An 18,578-nucleotide genomic window follows, 5' to 3' on the forward strand; every position below is an offset into this window, starting at 1 on the left:
ATTTCACTCATACAAAACCAGTGAAAATCTGCAGTTATACTTACATGATCGAACTAAAAATGACTCCCTCGAAATGCACTGTTTACGACCTCACATATTACATCACTCATGACATGGTAAATGATATCACTGATGACATTCACTGATGACATCATCCAGTGAGTGTTAAACATATATACCAACGTACTACAAACGTTAAGGTAGTATACTTTCTGTAATACTAATGTGTGATACTATTACTAAAATATATTATGTGAGTGGCTGTACGATTGTGTGTATCTGTGTGTGAGTGGGTCTCTGAGTGCCTGTATGGGTGTGTAAGGGGGGGTGTGAATGGCTGTATGAGTGAATAAGTAGCTGTGTGAGTGGCTGTGTGGGTGACTATATTGATTAATGAGGGTGTGTGTCAGTGGCTGTATGGGCGAGTGGCTAGCTGTGTGAGTTGCTGTATTGGTGAGTGACTGGCTGTGTAAACAGCTGTATGGGTGAGTGATTGGCTGTTTGAATAGCTGTTTGGTTAAGTAAGTTGGTGTGTGAATGGTTGTATTGAAGGGTGCGTGTCTATGTGAATGGATGTATGGGTGAGTGACGGGGTGTTTGAGTGCTTGTATGGTTGTGTGGGTGGGTGAGTGCTTGTATGAGTGAATTAGTGGCTGTGATAAGAGGCTGCATGGGTAATTGAGTATGTGAGTTATTATGTAGTTGAATACATGGGTGTATGAGTAGCTGTATGCCTGAGTGTGTAGCTGTGTGAGTGGCTGTACAGGTGAGTGACTGGTTGTATCAATAGTTGTATGGGTGAGTGAAAGGGAATATGGGTGATTGTGTGAGAGTCTGGGTTTGTGAGTGGTTCTGTGGACGATGTCATTAGTAATGTCATCAGTAATGCCATTTGAGACGTCATCAGTGATGTCATCAGCGATGTCGCTGACCATGTCATGAGTGATGTAATATGTGAGGTCATAAGCAGTGCATTGCATGTCAATAAGTTATAGTTTGCTCAGGTAACTATAACTGCTGAATTTCACTGGTTTTGTACGAGTGAAATTTGAGCCTAAATATTGAGCCCTTGTACCTTTGTTTTTTTCAGTGAATTTCTAAGGTTTTTTAAATTCATTTCCTAACTATAACAGCCCTGTAACCTTTGTTTTTTAAAGTGAATTTCTAAGGTTTCTTCAAATCCTACTTCCGAACTATAACAAATCCTACTTCCGAACTATAACATCCCTGTAACCTTAGATTGTTTTAGTGAATTTCTATGGTTTTTATCAAGTAGTCACATTTGCAGAGTGGTGGAGAAAGATGCCAGTACCTCTAACCAGCTCTGTAAGGGGTTTACTGGAGGTACCAGGAAGGTTTCTTGGCCCCAAGGTCCCTCAGCAGCCAAGGGGACTTCATCCCTCAACCAGGAGTGCACCAGAGGGCACATTTGCAGCATGGTGGAGAAAGGGGGCAATGTCTCCGAAGACCTCTCAGCAATACCGCTGTGTGGGACTTACTGGAGGTAACAGAAGGGCTTGTTGGCCCCCAAGGACCCTCTGGACCCAAGATATTATCATCCCCCAACCATCAGTCTGCCAGGAGGTATATCTGCAAAGTGGTGAAGAAAGAGGGCAGGGCCTCTGGCGGCTTGCCAATCTTTTATATTTATTCAAGAAGGGGGCCTGTGTGCCCCTCATTTCCTGGGCAAATTTTTGACCCGTGACCCCATTTTTAAAATATGTTTTTATGAATGAAAAGGGAGGTTGGCTGAGCAGCCCCCCTCCCGGATGCAATTCTGGCCCTGCAGTCCCCAACCCCAGGGTCTGGCCTCACTTGTGGGTCTCCTGGTCTAATCCAGAGCCCCCACTCTGTTGCGGACTGCAGGGTAAGCCTCAAGGCACCTCCAGTCCCTGACAGCTCCTTGCCTCCAGTTCCCTCTTTGTCAAAGCAATTTTGCTCCGCTTTGAGCAAGCAAGAGCAAAATGTTCTCGCTTGCTCAAAGTGGAAAACAGTTTGCTATGGCGTGGTGGGAGCAGTAAAGCTCCTGTTAAGTGGGTGGCAGTCCCCAGGGCCATCTATGGCTTAAGGTGGGGGCTCCCTGGCCCTTCCTTTTCAATACACAGCCCCAGGGAGGTTGTGACCTAGGGCTACAGGGGAGCTTCACAGGCCCACTGCACTAATTAAATGTTATCCCCGGGGAGTTGGAGGTCCCTGGGGGTTCCCCAAGTGCCTTCTGCATTAATTTCATTTTAGCCCCAGGAAGGTGGCGGTCCCTGGGGCTGTGGGATGCTGCTTGAGCACCCCACATTAATCTGCCCTGTTGAGGTGGTGATCCCCAGCACACAGGGGTTCCGACCCCACATTTGTATCAATAATAAGCCACAGTGAGATTGTAGTCCCCAGGGCATCATAAGCCCCAGGAGGTGGGCTTATGTTTCCTCCTCCTTTATTTCCATAATGCCCCCAGGACCTGGCCCACCCGGGGGCTGATTAATAACAAGCAAAGGAGGCAGTGCTTTATTTTGAAAATACATTTTGCCAGGACTCACGGGTCCTGCACGAGTCCAGCTTAAAATGTTAAAGAAAATGTTTTTTAGGCCCTGTGGGAGCATTCCAAGAGGCTTAGGGGTCAGGGTGTTTCTACCCTGCCCCCGTTTTCTTTAATAAAAAACAAAATTGTGTTACTTGTTCAACCAAGTCACAAGATAGCTGCAAGCACTTCCTGTTTTGAAGTGTTGACAGCCAATCAGATCTCAGCACGAGATCCAAGTGGGGTTGTGAACCCTTTGGGTCCCCAGTTGTGTATCTAAAAACCTTTAAATAACTTCAAATATACTAATTCACAAAAAGGTACCAACAGCTACCTTCCTGCCAAAGCTATGGGGAGTTAAACTTGGGCCATATCCCAATACTGAAATTCCACTCAGTATTACGGGTTGTACTCTTGTCTAAAGTTTCCTATGGAAATTAACATGGAAAAAACGCATTTTGAAACTTTTGCGATAAAATGATGCCAAAGTTATTGGCAAAATAAAAAACGCTCTTCCTATGTAAACTACGTTTTAGCTATAACTACCTACTGGTGACCACTAGTAGGTATTATTCAATGAAAAAAACAAAGGTTACAGGGACATTATAGTTAGGAAATAGAATTAAAAACCTTAGAAATTCATAGAAAAAAACTTTAAGTGCTGAATTTCACAATTTTTTGTGAGTGAAATCTGAGCCTAACTATAACATCCCTGTAACCTTTGTTTTATCACTGAATATATATATTCACTGAAGAAAACAAAGGTTACAGGGTTGCTATAGTTAGGCTCACATTTCACTCATACAAAACCAGTGAAGTTCAGCAGTTATAGTTTTGTATGTGATGTATGTGATGTCACTGACCAGCTCATGAGTGATGTAATATGTGAAGTTGTAAGCAGTGCATTGCTGTGGCCTAAGGTATAGTTAGCTCAGTGAACTATAACTGCTAAATTTTACTGGTTTTAAATAAGTGAAATCTGAACCTAATTATAACGTCCCTATCACATTTGTTTCTTTCTGTGAATGTATAATATCCCTGCAACCTTTGTTTTTTTCAGTGAATATAAATATTCACTGAAGAAAACAAAATTTACAGGGACGTTATAGTTAGGCTCAGATTTCCTAAAGTTTTCCTAATATTAAGTCACATAAGTTCATAGGGTCAGGGCTAAGACATGAACAGCTATCCATTCTGACTCTACTGTAGTGGGATATGGCCCAAGTTTAACTCCCCAAAGTGAAGTGCTTTAGGGCATTTAGAAATGCATCAGAGTAGAGAGGCTGGGGGCTCATTGCTTGTATAAAATTGTGTGCGCGATACCTAGAGCCTTAAATGTAGTGCGCTTTTTGATAGTTTGCCAGTGGAACTTGGCTAGAAGATGTGAGGCAGAACTGAATTTGGGGAGGGAAGAAAGAAGTCTCGATGCAGCATTTTTAATCACCTGCGAACAATTCAGAACAGATTTTTAAAATCGCAAATAGAGGATGTTCCAGTAATCAAGTTGTGATATAACCAAGGAGTGCACGATGAGTTGACAAGTTTGCTGGGGAAGGCAACTCAGAATAGGCTTAATGTTCCTGAGGATGCCAAAACAGTGAATGACTAGCATTTTTATTTGGGTTTCGAAGGATAAAAAGTTAGCCAATATTTCCCAAGGTCTTTTCACTACTGATTTGGGTTCAGGAGAGAGCCCAAGATTGCCGGGCACCATTTGTCGCTCCATAAGTGGATAAGCCTACCCAGCAAGAGCATCTCTGTTTTGGTGGCATTATTTTTAAACACAAGTTATACTAATGTAACTGTTGTGAATCCTTGATATATATCTTAAACACCCATAAACAGTTAGAAAGCACTCACAATCACTAGATGATATCATCAGTGATGTCATTTGAGATGTCATGAGTGATGTTACTGACCATGTCATGAAGGATGTAATATGTGAGGTCATAAGAAGTGCATTGCAGGGGCATAATTCATAGTTAGCTCAGGTAACTATAACTGCTGAATTTCACTGGTTGTGTACAAGTGACTTTTTTGCATAACTATAACATCCCTGTAGCCTTTGTTTTTTACCAGTGAATTTCCAAGGTTTTTTAAATACTATTTATTAACTATAACATCACTGTAAGCTTTGTTTTTTTCAGGGAATTTCAAATGTTTTTCAAATTCCATTTCTAAAGTATTACATCCCTCTTCATGTTCAGGTTTTTATAGTTAATTTGTGGGTTTTATGTTTAATACTAAGTGTATTACAATTTTTTTAGATTTTTAATTTAGTTTTTCATACTGTAGATATTCTTTTATTATAAATATATTTTTTCTATCTTATAATCTTTTTAAAATGCAATTTTTAAATTAATTCTTTGGGTATCACAGTACCTTTGTTGGTCTGTATACATAAAAGAACTTTTACTCTATTGTTTTTTATCCCGCTCTCATGGTCGGTACAAATCCGCAAGTCAGCATCCACGGATTCACCTGAAATTTTACAAATTATTCCAAATATGTACACCTCTCCACTGTCATTAATAACATTAGTGTAAACATATTTAAAGTGTATCACAAATCCACAAATTTTTGGACCTGATTCTCAAATTCACTCAGTAACACACAAACCTTCCCTTCTGATTGGATATATTAAGCCCCCCCCTTGCACATGGAAAACCACATCAAAAGCAGTTATTTCTCCAGTGAAGTTTCTAGAAGGAGAATTGAGAACTAGTGGTACTCTGCATTTACACAATGGCTGAAGCTACATCGTCCGTCCAAGATCAACATACACAACCTGTTGAGAATAAGGAGGAAGACACACCACCTTGCAGAAAAACAGAATGAGGTGTGTAAGCACTTTACTATACCTTCTGGTCAAAAGAAGGTAACAGCAAACTATGTGCAGCGCAATATTTGCAGCAAGAGGTTATCCAGAAGCACTGCAAAGAAGTATTCACATGGGACAAGTTCCATGTGGAAGCATCTAAAAACAATTCCTGAAATTGTTTACAACCAAATGACGCGAGAGAAAGCTAATGCAGCAGGACAGTCGACCGCTTCAGCAGCCTTGCGAGAACCATCATCAGTTGCAATCATAACAATACAAGCTTTCTGTGGGGAATTGAGTGACATGGTTATTTGCTAGGCGTAATGCCACATGCTTGTCACTGTAAACATTTCTTCTGTGGGTGCATTCTTGGATACAGTGAAGAAGCATAGCTGTTAGTTTTAGTTTTTTGCTTCCAGTGACTACATATTGTTTGATGAAGTGTGAACCCAGTTGCTTCTTTGAATTTCCCCATCCTTACCCTTTTTACTTACCTGTTCACTTTTTGTTCCCAAAGAAGAGAAAAAGAAAAGATCTGGTAAAAACTAAGGGTGGGCGTAGTTCGCGAAGTAGCACTTCGCGAAGCTACGCAAAGTGCAGTTCGCACTACGCGAGCTTCGCGTAGCACTTCGCGAACTGCGTAGTAACATGTTCGCACTGTGCAAGATGTTGTTTTCAATGATTGCACAGTGCGGACAAGCAACCGGCACTGTGCAATCATTGAAAATGGCATCTTGCACAGTGCGAGCTGTAGTTTTCTGCTGCTCGAGGAGATTTTTACTCGAGCGGCAGCTTTCTCAACGCGAACAGGTAGTTTCTCATCGCGAGCGGTCGCGAGCATACGCGACCCCTCGCAATGAGAAACCTGACCTCCTCGCGTTGGGAATCTCTTATTTTCCTTGTTCGCGATCGCCAACTTGATGTTGCTGATCGCGAACAAGGAAAAAGTCTCGCCGGGATGTCATTTTGCTTGCTCACGGTCGCCAACTTGACGTTGAGGACCGCGAGCAAGCAAAAAATGACTGCAGCACTACGCAAGACTACGCTACGCATGTTCGCACTGTGCTACGTGCAATTCGCGTAGTGCTTTGCCCAGGCCTAGTAAAAACCGTTCTACAAAAAAAGAATGTTCTTTTTAGAACCACCATCTACTCAAACAAATATCTAACTCTGTGTTTTTAATGTGTCAGTGACTTATATAGTTGCGGCAGGGGGTTCACCCGAAAAAACTAACAGTATTTTACATTGATGCACAAACGTTGGAAGTGGCGCATACAGTCTCCTATTAAGAGATTCTCTTTGATGAAAAGCAAACTTGGAATAGTATGGTAGCTAATAGATTTTTGTCAATAGAAAAAAGCATAAACAACATTTTTAGCTTTACTAGGATACTTGTGACTAAACCTAGTCCGGAAATTAAACAAGTATATAATACTAAAGCCAAATCTATCACAACTTACGGGCAGAGGTATGGAGAATGCCACAATATATCCAATGCAACGCATAGAGGATGGATCTTACAAAAGGCTGCTAGGCCTCGCTTGTAATTGTTCAAATCTGAACTTGGGCCCCCCTTTCTCTCTGACATCATCCATTTAGCACTATCATATTGTGGCATTCGATCTGGAGAAGGGAGACGGTTAACCTGAATCAGAGTATTCTGAGGGCTTGTCTAAACCTGGACTGCGCACACAGAATCAGGTGGCTATAATATGTAAAATGTTCAGTGAGGCCTTTGGGCTTACTAGAGTATATGAGAACCTGCACGGCTGTATGTACATTTCTAAAGTGAGAATCAAGGAATTGTTTTTCATTAGATGCTGCAGAGAGAGAAGGGAGGCTAATTTAAGGAAATGGCCCATGAAGTTATATTAATCATCTCCATCCATTTCACAAGATTGGTATTCATATCTAGCCATAGTGTTGAACCCCAAGCATCATTTTATTTTAGCTAGATTCCGCCTAAACACTATCCCACTGATATTGGGTTACCTGAGCAATGTGTACCCTGTAGAAGACTTGTCTCCATGCCCTTGTGATGGGAAATACCCTCAAACAGATTCACATATTTAACTTTTTTTGTAGGTTTTATATACAGAAAGGAAAAGATATATTTAGCCTCTTATCGTAAATATATTTTAGGCAATGTCGGGTAGCTCTATACTCTCTGCAAATGCTTGCTGATCATTCTGTATGCTATTTCCTGGTGTCATTCCCCTGGTCAGCCTTGAAGAGTAGGAGGATTCAAATTGATAGCGGTCTTATATAATATAGCTATACTCAATGAATTATTGTATCATGAATTTAAATTGGATTAGTGTTTTACCAATGTATTTTATTACGCTGGACGGTTTATAATGTAACTATTTATTGTATAATGTTTTGGAAATAATTGCTTTTATCCTGTGTATTTTATTACTGTAATGACCAAGTGATGTTTATATTTTATGCACTTCATATGCTACAGAAATATAGCAAAATATAGAATTTTTACTGACTGTCAGTGACTGAATTGATGTGAGATTGGGTGTGTCAGTGTGTTCACGAGTGTAAGCCTGGCTGTGTTATTGGATGCATTAGCGTTTGGATGGCTGTGTCAGTGCCTGCTCTGGTGTATGCCTGGCTGTGTCAGAGTCTGCATTAATGTATGCCAAGATGTGTCAGTGTATGCATTAGTATCTCCCTGGGTGTGTCACTGTATGCATCAGTGTGTGCCTGGATGTGTAACTGAAAGCGTTAGAGATAAATTAGTTGTGCCAATGTCTGCATTGGTGTATGCCTGGTTATATGAAATTCTGCTTTCGTGTATGCCTGGGTATGTCAGTGTATACGTCCCTGAAAGCCTTGGTGTCTCTTTGGATGCATTAGTGTTTGGATGAGTGTGTCAGTGTCTGCATTGCTGTATGCCTCGGCATGTCAGCATCTGCATTGGTAAGTCCCTGCTTGTGTCAGTGTGTGCATCAGTGTGTGCCTGGCTGTGTTATTGGATGCACTAGTCTTTGGCTGGGTGTGTTAGAGTCTGCATTGCTGTATGCCTGGGTGTGTCAGTGTCTGCATTATAAGTCTCTGAGTGTCTCAGTGTATATATCAGTGTGTGCATCGGTGTGTTACTGGATGCCTTAGTATCTGGCAGGGTGGCTTAGTGTCTGCATTGCTGAATGCCTGTGTACATCATTGTCTGCTTTGTAAGTCTCTGGGTGTGCCATGGTATGCATTGGTTCACTCTTCAGCTTACCTTCACCACCTGGCAGCTGCGCATTCACTTCCATGTTGCAAATATACTACATGCAATGGGTACCTGTTGTCTGGGGCATTAGGGATCTATCTCCCATCCAGACAAAAGAAAAACACTTCTGTCATAAGCTCCTTTCAGTCCCTCTTTCTTTACCATATTTCATTAGTCATTATGAATTGGGACTAAGCTATAAATGTGATCTTGTTCAATTCTGTAAGATCTCTATTTTGGCATACCTTACCTTAAATCATGTTAATATCTTAGAAACTACTTGTGGGGAGGGAGAGAAAGATGGGAGTGTACTTTGTTGTTTCACTTTGGGGCTGATACAATGAAATATTTGCTTTGTTTTCCCTCAGGTTTTTAACACAATTTAGAATCAATGGTGTGCCACTGCAACAATACTTCTAAACAGTCAATGAAACATTTTACTTTTTCTGCGTTTTTTTGTCAGAAATATACCAAAATGTTTTTAATGCCTTTTATTGAATCGAGACACCTGATGGACTGCACTCAGTAAAACCTTCCCAGTGCAATTTGTGTTGAACATTTAGGAGTTTTGCATGTTCCAAGATGGCCACTTTCTTTCCTATAATGCTGCATAAAGACTATTGGAGAACTTATCATCTCGTGGGCCTCAAGGTCTCGAGCCGCGAGACTGTGCGCTAATCTGCGCACTTCAATTTGATTGTGGAGACGAGTGTTTGGTCACGAATACTCTCTGTAAAATAATTCCATTCGAGAGAGTTTCCGGTAAATCCTGTTTAACTCGACTGCCGCTTGGAATCCTAATATCCTCGAACGCTTCCTAGCAGCTGTGATATCTCTGTTTCACATCGCTGAGTGACACCTGATGGACTGCACTCAGTCAATGCTCTTTCTGAAACATTTACACAATGATAAAACATGCTTTCATGTTAGTTTATTTTTAAGGGCTGCTACACGCTCTGGATTGTCAATGCATTCTGACGAAGCTGTCTGAGCAAGTAGAAAAATACTTTTAATGTTGTTATTAATCTTGCAAGGATGTTCCAAATTAGATCAATGTACTGTTTTGTGTTCAAAATAGTTGATTCAATTTTATAATAAATAGTGACAATATAAAAAAGATTACTATATAAAGTACCCATATCAGAAACCTATCTATGACGAACAGTAATTAAAGATAAAACAGGCACAATGTAATAAATAATTAATAATCATAAAAATAAGAAGGAAGGGATAGGAACAAGCATAAATATTGTAAAAAGCTATTTGAGTAGAGCTACTATCAGTTAAATCACGTGCAACTTATAATAAAGGGGAATAAATAGTCGAGGATATAGCTAAGAAGATAAAAATGATCAATCGTTTCCAAAATGAATGATAAGAGTTACAGTTGTGAGTAATGCCAGTCAACGATAAATTGGCAACTCGTCTAGTAAAAATAATCCATAACCACCAAGCATGAACAGATAATAATGAGACGTCCTTCCAACACGTAGTAATAGTCTTAAGAGCAGCTGACAACAGAAAATTTCAAAGTTTACATTCTAGGTCAGACAATTCCGTAGAAAGAGCAACAGATTTGCAAATCAACAAATTTAATGAAAGTTCATCAGAGATATCAAGTATTTTTTGTATAAGATCCCAAACTACACTCCAAAATTTAAAAACAGATGTACATTAAAAAAGCATATACTTCAATAAACCGGTATGTGAGTTACAATGGCAAAAATTTGAACTCAGAAGAAGCTTAGCCTGAAATAACTTTAAGGGGGACCATAAGCAATTAAACAGAATATAACAAATTGTTTGATAGAGTGATACAGATAACCACACCGAGATATTATTCAACCATATTGTTTTTGTCAGGAATCAGATAAGTCTTCATAAAACCTTCCCAGTGCAATTTGTGTTGAACATTTAGGAGTTTTGCATGTTCCAAGATGGCCACTTTCTTTCCTATAATGCTGCATAAAGACTATTGGAGAACTTATCATCTCGTGGGCCTCAAGGTCTCGAGCCGCGAGACTGTGCGCTAATCTGCGCACTTCAATTTGATTGTGGAGACGAGTGTTTGGTCACGAATACTCTCTGTAAAATAATTCCATTCGAGAGAGTTTCCGGTAAATCCTGTTTAACTCGACTGCCGCTTGGAATCCTAATATCCTCGAACGCTTCCTAGCAGCTGTGATATCTCTGTTTCACATCGCTGAGTGACACCTGATGGACTGCACTCAGTCAATGCTCTTTCTGAAACATTTACACAATGATAAAACATGCTTTCATGTTAGTTTATTTTTAAGGGCTGCTACACGCTCTGGATTGTCAATGCATTCTGACGAAGCTGTTTGAGCAAGTAGAAACATACTTTTAATGTTGTTATTAATCTTGCAAGGATGTTCCAACCTAGATCAATGTACTGTTTTGTGTTCAAAATAGTTGATTCAATTTTATAATAAATAGTGACAATATAAAAAAGATTACTATATAAAGTACCCATATCAGAAACCTATCTATGAAGAACAGTAATTAAAGATAAAACAGGCACAGTGTAATAAATAATTAATAATCATAAAAATAAGAAGGAAGGGATAGGAACAAGCATAAATATTGTAAAAAGCTATTTGAGTAGAGCTACTATCAGTTAAAACACGTGCAACTTATAATAAAGGGGAATAAATAGATGAGGATATAGCTAAGAAGATAAAAATGATCAATCGTTTCCAAAATGAATGATAAGAGTTACAGTTGTGAGTAATGCCAGTCAAAGATAAATTGGCAACTCTTCTAGTAAAAATAATCCATAACCACCAAGCATGAACAGATAATAATGAGATGTCCTTCCAACACGTAGTAATAGTCTTAAGAGCAGCTGACAACATAAAATTTAAAAGTTTACATTCTAGGTCAGACAATTCCGTAGAAAGAGCAACAGATTTGCAAATCAACAAATTTAATGAAAGTTCATCAGAGATATCAAGTATTTTTTGTATAAGATCCCAAACTACACTCCAAAATTTAAAAACAGATGTACATTAAAAAAGCATATACTTTAATAAACCGGTATGTGAGTTACAATGGCAAAAATTTGAACTCAGAAGAAGCTTAGCCTGAAATAACTTTAAGGGGGACCATAAGCAATTAAACAGAATATAACAAATTGTTTGATAGAGTGATACAGATAACCACACCGAGATATTATTCAACCATATTGTTTTTGTCAGGAATCAGATAAGTCTTCGTAAAACCTTCCCAGTGCAATTTGTGTTGAACATTTAGGAGTTTTGCATGTTCCAAGATGGCCACTTTCTTTCCTATAATGCTGCATAAAGACTATTGGAGAACTTATCATCTCGTGGGCCTCAAGGTCTCGAGCCGCGAGACTGTGCGCTAATCTGCGCACTTCAATTTGATTGTGGAGACGAGTGTTTGGTCACGAATACTCTCTGTAAAATAATTCCATTCGAGAGAGTTTCCGGTAAATCCTGTTTAACTCGACTGCCGCTTGGAATCCTAATATCCTCGAACGCTTCCTAGCAGCTGTGATATCTCTGTTTCACATCGCTGAGTGACACCTGATGGACTGCACTCAGTCAATGCTCTTTCTGAAACATTTACACAATGATAAAACATGCTTTCATGTTAGTTTATTTTTAAGGGCTGCTACACGCTCTGGAATGTCAATGCATTCTGACGAAGCTGTTTGAGCAAGTAGAAACATACTTTTAATGTTGTTATTAATCTTGCAAGGATGTTCCAACCTAGATCAATGTACTGTTTTGTGTTCAAAATAGTTGATTCAATTTTATAATAAATAGTGACAATATAAAAAAGATTACTATATAAAGTACCCATATCAGAAACCTATCTATGAAGAACAGTAATTAAAGATAAAACAGGCACAGTGTAATAAATAATTAATAATCATAAAAATAAGAAGGAAGGGATAGGAACAAGCATAAATATTGTAAAAAGCTATTTGAGTAGAGCTACTATCAGTTAAAACACGTGCAACTTATAATAAAGGGGAATAAATAGATGAGGATATAGCTAAGAAGATAAAAATGATCAATCGTTTCCAAAATGAATGATAAGAGTTACAGTTGTGAGTAATGCCAGTCAAAGATAAATTGGCAACTCTTCTAGTAAAAATAATCCATAACCACCAAGCATGAACAGATAATAATGAGATGTCCTTCCAACACGTAGTAATAGTCTTAAGAGCAGCTGACAACAGAAAATTTAAAAGTTTACATTCTAGGTCAGACAATTCCGTAGAAAGAGCAACAGATTTGCAAATCAACAAATTTAATGAAAGTTCATCAGAGATATCAAGTATTTTTTGTATAAGATCCCAAACTACACTCCAAAATTTAAAAACAGATGTACATTAAAAAAGCATATACTTTAATAAACCGGTATGTGAGTTACAATGGCAAAAATTTGAACTCAGAAGAAGCTTAGCCTGAAATAACTTTAAGTGGGACCATAAGCAATTAAACAGAATATAACAAATTGTTTGATAGAGTGATACAGATAACCACACCGAGATATTATTCAACCATATTGTTTTTGTCAGGAGTCAGATAAGTCTTCGTAAAACCTTCCTGGTGCAATTTGTGTTGAACATTTAGGAGTTTTGCATGTTCCAAGATGGCCACTTTCTTTCCTATAATGCTGCATAGAGACTATTGGAGAACTTATGATCTCGTGGGCCTCAAGGTCTCGAGCCGCGAGACTGTGCGCTAATCTGCGCACTTCAATTTTATTGTGGAGACGAGTGTTTGGTCACGAATACTCTCTGCAAAATAATTCCATTCGAGAGAGTTTCCGGTAAATCCTGTTTAACTCGACTGCCGCTTGGAATCCTAATATCCTCGAACGCTTCCTAGCGGCTGTGACATCTCTGTTTCACGTCGCTCAGTGAGACGGATATTTCCGGTAAATCCTGTTTAACTCGTCTGCCGCTTGGAAGCCTAATATCCTCGAACGCTTCCTAGCGGCTGTGATAGCTCTGTTTCACATCGCTGAGTGAGACAGACATTTCTGGTAATAGCATATGAGGAGGAGTTACAGAAACTGCTTCCTCAGCGCTGTGAGTTTTCAGTCAGCAGCTCCCTGCACTTCATTTCACAACGTCGCTGAGTCCCCTTATCAACTTGAGTATCTCAAGAAGAGCGCTACACCAATTTCAGTGTGGATATTCTTGTCTCTTCATCAACATTTAAAGTAAGAACATTCCAGTATTCAGGGATTTGCCTCTGTATCGCTTTGCTACTGCGCTTAAGTGACAGTTATGGAGACCTAAATGTCCTTGCTTCCCTTTGCGTCTTCCCTCATTGTTCCTTCCCATTTTTACCTACCTTGTTCCTTTTTGCGCCCATACTTAAAAACCTGAAACGCCTGAACTCATTCCTTCATTAACTCTTCTGAGAGTTTGCCAGGGATTTGCCTCTGTATCGCTTTGCTACTGCGCTTAAGTGACAGTTATGGAGACCTAAATGTCCTTGCTTCCCTTTGCGTCTTCCCTCATTGTTCCTTCCCATTTTTACCTACCTTGTTCCTTTTTGCGCCCATACTTAAAAACCTGAAACGCCTGAACTCATTCCTTCATTAACTCTTCTGAGAGGAACTGCGCAAACAGCTAAGGTGAAAGGCACTTTTGGCTGATACCCAATTAACACAATCAACATACTAATACCTGCAAGGAGTATACAAGTATACATTAGGTGGGAACTGTCATGTAAAGTAAGCTATTGATGGTGGGAGGGGAAGAAGTGTGTTTAACCAATGATTCTCTTTCCCTGTGTGTATTAGGAACCTTCAGTCCCTAGGATAGCGAACTGAAGCCATCACATTAAAAGAAGAGAAGCTAGACTCCTGAAGAACCTGGTAGGGGGAATAGGCTTGTGGAGAGATAAAAGTATTTAATGTACAATAATGCAAAAGAGTAATCCAGGTATCTGTTTCCTTGTGTGCATTAGGAAAACTCCAATTCCCAGCTGTTAGCGTAGAGATCAGAAGACTCGGCTGACAAAGTTGGAGGAAGCCCAGGAGTAGTCAGAGTGTCTCTTCTCTGTCCCAATCCCCTTTCCCCCTTTCTGGAGCAGCTGCGTAAACTGCGGTGTGTTCTGGGAAGGGGGCATTGGGAACTTGCAGCATTCTGCCTCCGTGAAGAATTTGGCGCTTGACAGTTTTCCATGTATCATATGAGAAAGAAGTCGAAAGTTCATTATTCCAAAACGTTGAAATCGTATCAATATCATTACCTTGAAATGCATTCAGCTTCTTATACATTAATGAAACAGCATGAGACAAAGAGGATACACTTTGAACATGAATTGCTAAATCAGACTTTATATTTGAAGGAATAATATTAGGAAAGGAATCTAATATAGAATTACATAAAAGATCATATTTGAGGAAATCATAAGATGGTACGTGAAATCTTACTTGTAATACATCAAACAATATAAAAGTATTATTATCGTAAATATCCTTGAGGTAAAAAAAATAACAGCCTTAATCCATGAAAGCCAAAATTTAACAGTTTGAGAAGTTTTTAGGTGTGGATTGTACCATAATGACATGCCTACAGTATTTGAAATAGTTGATTGAAAAAGTGAGTCAAAATCATCTATTATTAGTTTTGTGGATTTCAAAATAATAGACTTATGAAATAATATTGACTTGTTAGACATGGTGACCAAGGTAGACAATGGAAACGGATTAACCAGACTTTTTTCTATAAGAAGCCATGTAGAAGGATTAATCAGGTGGGAATGATTAAACCAAAGAGAGCTTTGTTTTAAGACAAACGCTTTGACCAAATCCTCCATTAGACTTTGCCATTTTTTGTTTTTTTATAGCCAATATGAGGTGCTTTGTTATTCCAAAGAAACTTAGAAAGATGTTGATCAATAATTTTATAAAACTTTATAGGAAATTGACTAGGAATCATAGCTAGAAAATAATAAAATAAAGTTGATGCTATAGTCATTTTTATTGAGTCCATTTTCCCCCCACAATGAAAGGTGAAGCGAAGACCATTTAGATATTTTATCTTTAATGTAATTTAAAATAGATTCACAATTTAATGGTATTGTTTTTTTCATAGACGAAGAGAACAAAATGCCAAAGTATTTGAACTTATCTCTTTGCCAAATTATTTGTTTTATGTGTAACATATCTGGGGTACAGTAAGGATTTAAAGGAAAAAAAATCTATTTTATTGGTGTTTAACGTATAACCAGAAATTAAGGAATACGATGAGATAATTACTGATAAAGGAGGAAGTGAGGATTCTGGATTGCTAATAAATTAAAGTACATCATCTGCATATGCTAATGTTTTAATAATGACCTCATTAATATTAATACCAGTGATATCATTACATTTTCTAATGGAAACAAGCAGAGGTTCAATAACAAGAAGAAATAGCAACAGAGACGGTGGTTAACCTTGTCTAGTACCTCTAAAAAGAAAAAATTGATTTGAAATTTGACCATTAATAAATAAACGAGTGGTGGGGTAGAGTAAGGAGAAGTTATCATACGGATAAACAAATCACCAAAATTAAATGCGGCTAAATTATGAAATAGAAATTGCCAATGAACTTTGTAAAATGCTTTTTCAGCATCCAATGCAAGTACTCCAGATGGTGAGGATAAAGTACCCCTGTTATATAGCATGTAATACAGTTCTTGTGTTTTTGACAGAATATCTATTTTTCAGGAACCCAGATTGATCAGGATGGATAAGGGAATCCAAAATGGAGATTAGTCTGGTTGCAAGTATTTTGGCATATAGTTTACAATCCTGATTTATTAAGGAAATAGGGTGATAATTTTATACAAGTGTCGGGTCTTTGTTAGGTTTAGGTAAAACTACAATCAACGCTTCAGTAAAGGAACCTGAAGTTGATCCTGTAGAATTAAAAAGGTAAAAAGTTTAAACAAATGAGGAATAAGTTGCAAATCAAATTCCTTATAAAATTCTGCTGGAATGCCATCAGGGCCTGGGGATTTCTTTTGTTTAAGAGACTTGGGGCCATATGTAGATAATTTCTATTCACCGATTCATAAATACCGAATTTTACCGATTCGGTATTTATGAATCGGTAAATAGAATGTAGGTAAACATTCGGTAATTATTACCGAAGCGGTAATATTCGGTATTACTGATTCGGTATTTACTGAATCGGTAATAATGCATCCCTTTCAATTCATTCCTATGGGCCTGGAGGCCCATAGGAATGAATGGGAAGCCATTCACTATTACCGATTCGGTAAATACCGAATCGGTAATAGGGGGGAACATATTCATGGGTGGCAGGGTGGCACATTGACACCCTGTTGCACCCCTGAATCGTGCATGTGTGCACATGTGGCGCACATACATGCCCTAAGGGCATGTATGTCTGCCACATGGCACTTTTCAAACAGCACAAAATTGCTTTTTAAAAGGTATTCGTTATTTACCATCAACTTGTAGTTGGTGGTAAATAACGAATCCAGAAACCAAAAATGCACTCAATTGAGTGCCCCCTACATAGGATTTCAGGATTCGGTAATTTACCGAATCGGTATTTTACCGATTTCTTAAAATTCCGATTCGGTAAATTACCGAATCCTGAAATCAAGCCACCTACATCTCAATTGCCTAAATACCGGTCGGTAACGGGATATTTACCGATTTTCGGCCGTTACCGACCGGTATTTAGGTACCTACATATGGCCCCTAATGTCTATTAGAATTTCTTCTTCAGTAAAAGGTAAATCTAATTTATCTTGGGTTAACTCAGAAAGTTTAGGTAAACCACATTTATATAAAAAGAATCACTTAAAAAAGGATCATTGAATTCAGGTTTATTAAATTAGGTAGCATAATAATTTAGAGATTCATTAACAATATTTTTTTGTGATAATGCAATTTTCCCATTGGAGCCATGGATTGAGATTATTTGTGTTTTTTCTTTTTTAATATGTAAAGAGTTGGCCAAAAGCCTACCAGATCTGTTAGCATTAAAACAAAATTTGGCTTTAAAGTTAGAGAGCTGTATATCCGCTCTTTTGCTTAAAAGTGAGTTAAACTCATATCAAAGTTTTTTTAGTGTCATTCTATAATGGGGGGTCATTAAAAGCCTCGAATTTTGAAATTTATTTGTCTAATTCCTTAATTTTTGCACTGAAAATGTTGTTTTCATGTGCCATAAGAGAAATGGAGGTTCCTCTAATATAGACTTTGAAAGCATCCCATCGATTCACCATAAATGTAGAGCCTTCTGGGTTGAGTTGGAAGTACTCTTGAAGTGCAGCTAAAATTTTGGGTTTATTTTGTTCATTCAGGACAGTTCTAGTATTCATGCACCATATGGATTGAGCCTTAAAATCTGAGTTAAGTTGTAGTATCATAGAAATCATGGCATGATCAGAAATATCAATATCACAGATTTTAGGAGTAACAACTGAATTAATTAATTGTCAAGAAACTAAAAATAATCTAGCCTTGAGTAACAGTTGTGAGGGTTAGAGAAAAAAGTTAATTATTTTTCAGCATGCTAATGTAGTCGCCAGATATCCACCAATTTAGTAGTTTTAAAAGAATATTTTAAAGTAAAAAATGATCTAGGTGGTTGAAATTTAGTGTGAGAAGATTTATCTAATAAATGATCAAGTATAAGGTTGAAATCCCCTCCAACTATAGGTGGAACATTACCCAATTTGAGGACTTCAGTGGTTAAAATGGACCAGCAATTAGGATTAATAACGGTTAGGCCATACACATTAAGTAAAAACATAACTGTATCATGAATTTTAACTTTTTCTATAACATATCTACCTTCTGAATCTGAAGATTTGCTTAACATTTGGCAAGGTATCCTTTTTGCGAAAAGAATAGCAACACTATTTTTTTACCCATAGCAGGAGAAGATATAATAGAGTCAATCCCCTTTTTTTCATAAAATCCCAAACCTTGTCTTCAAGATGTGTTTCTTGTATTAAGCAAATATCCGCTTTACAACC

This window comes from Triturus cristatus, chromosome 2_1 (genome assembly GCF_964204655.1).
Source record: "Triturus cristatus chromosome 2_1, aTriCri1.1, whole genome shotgun sequence".
NCBI classification, from domain to species: Eukaryota; Metazoa; Chordata; class Amphibia; order Caudata; family Salamandridae; genus Triturus; species Triturus cristatus.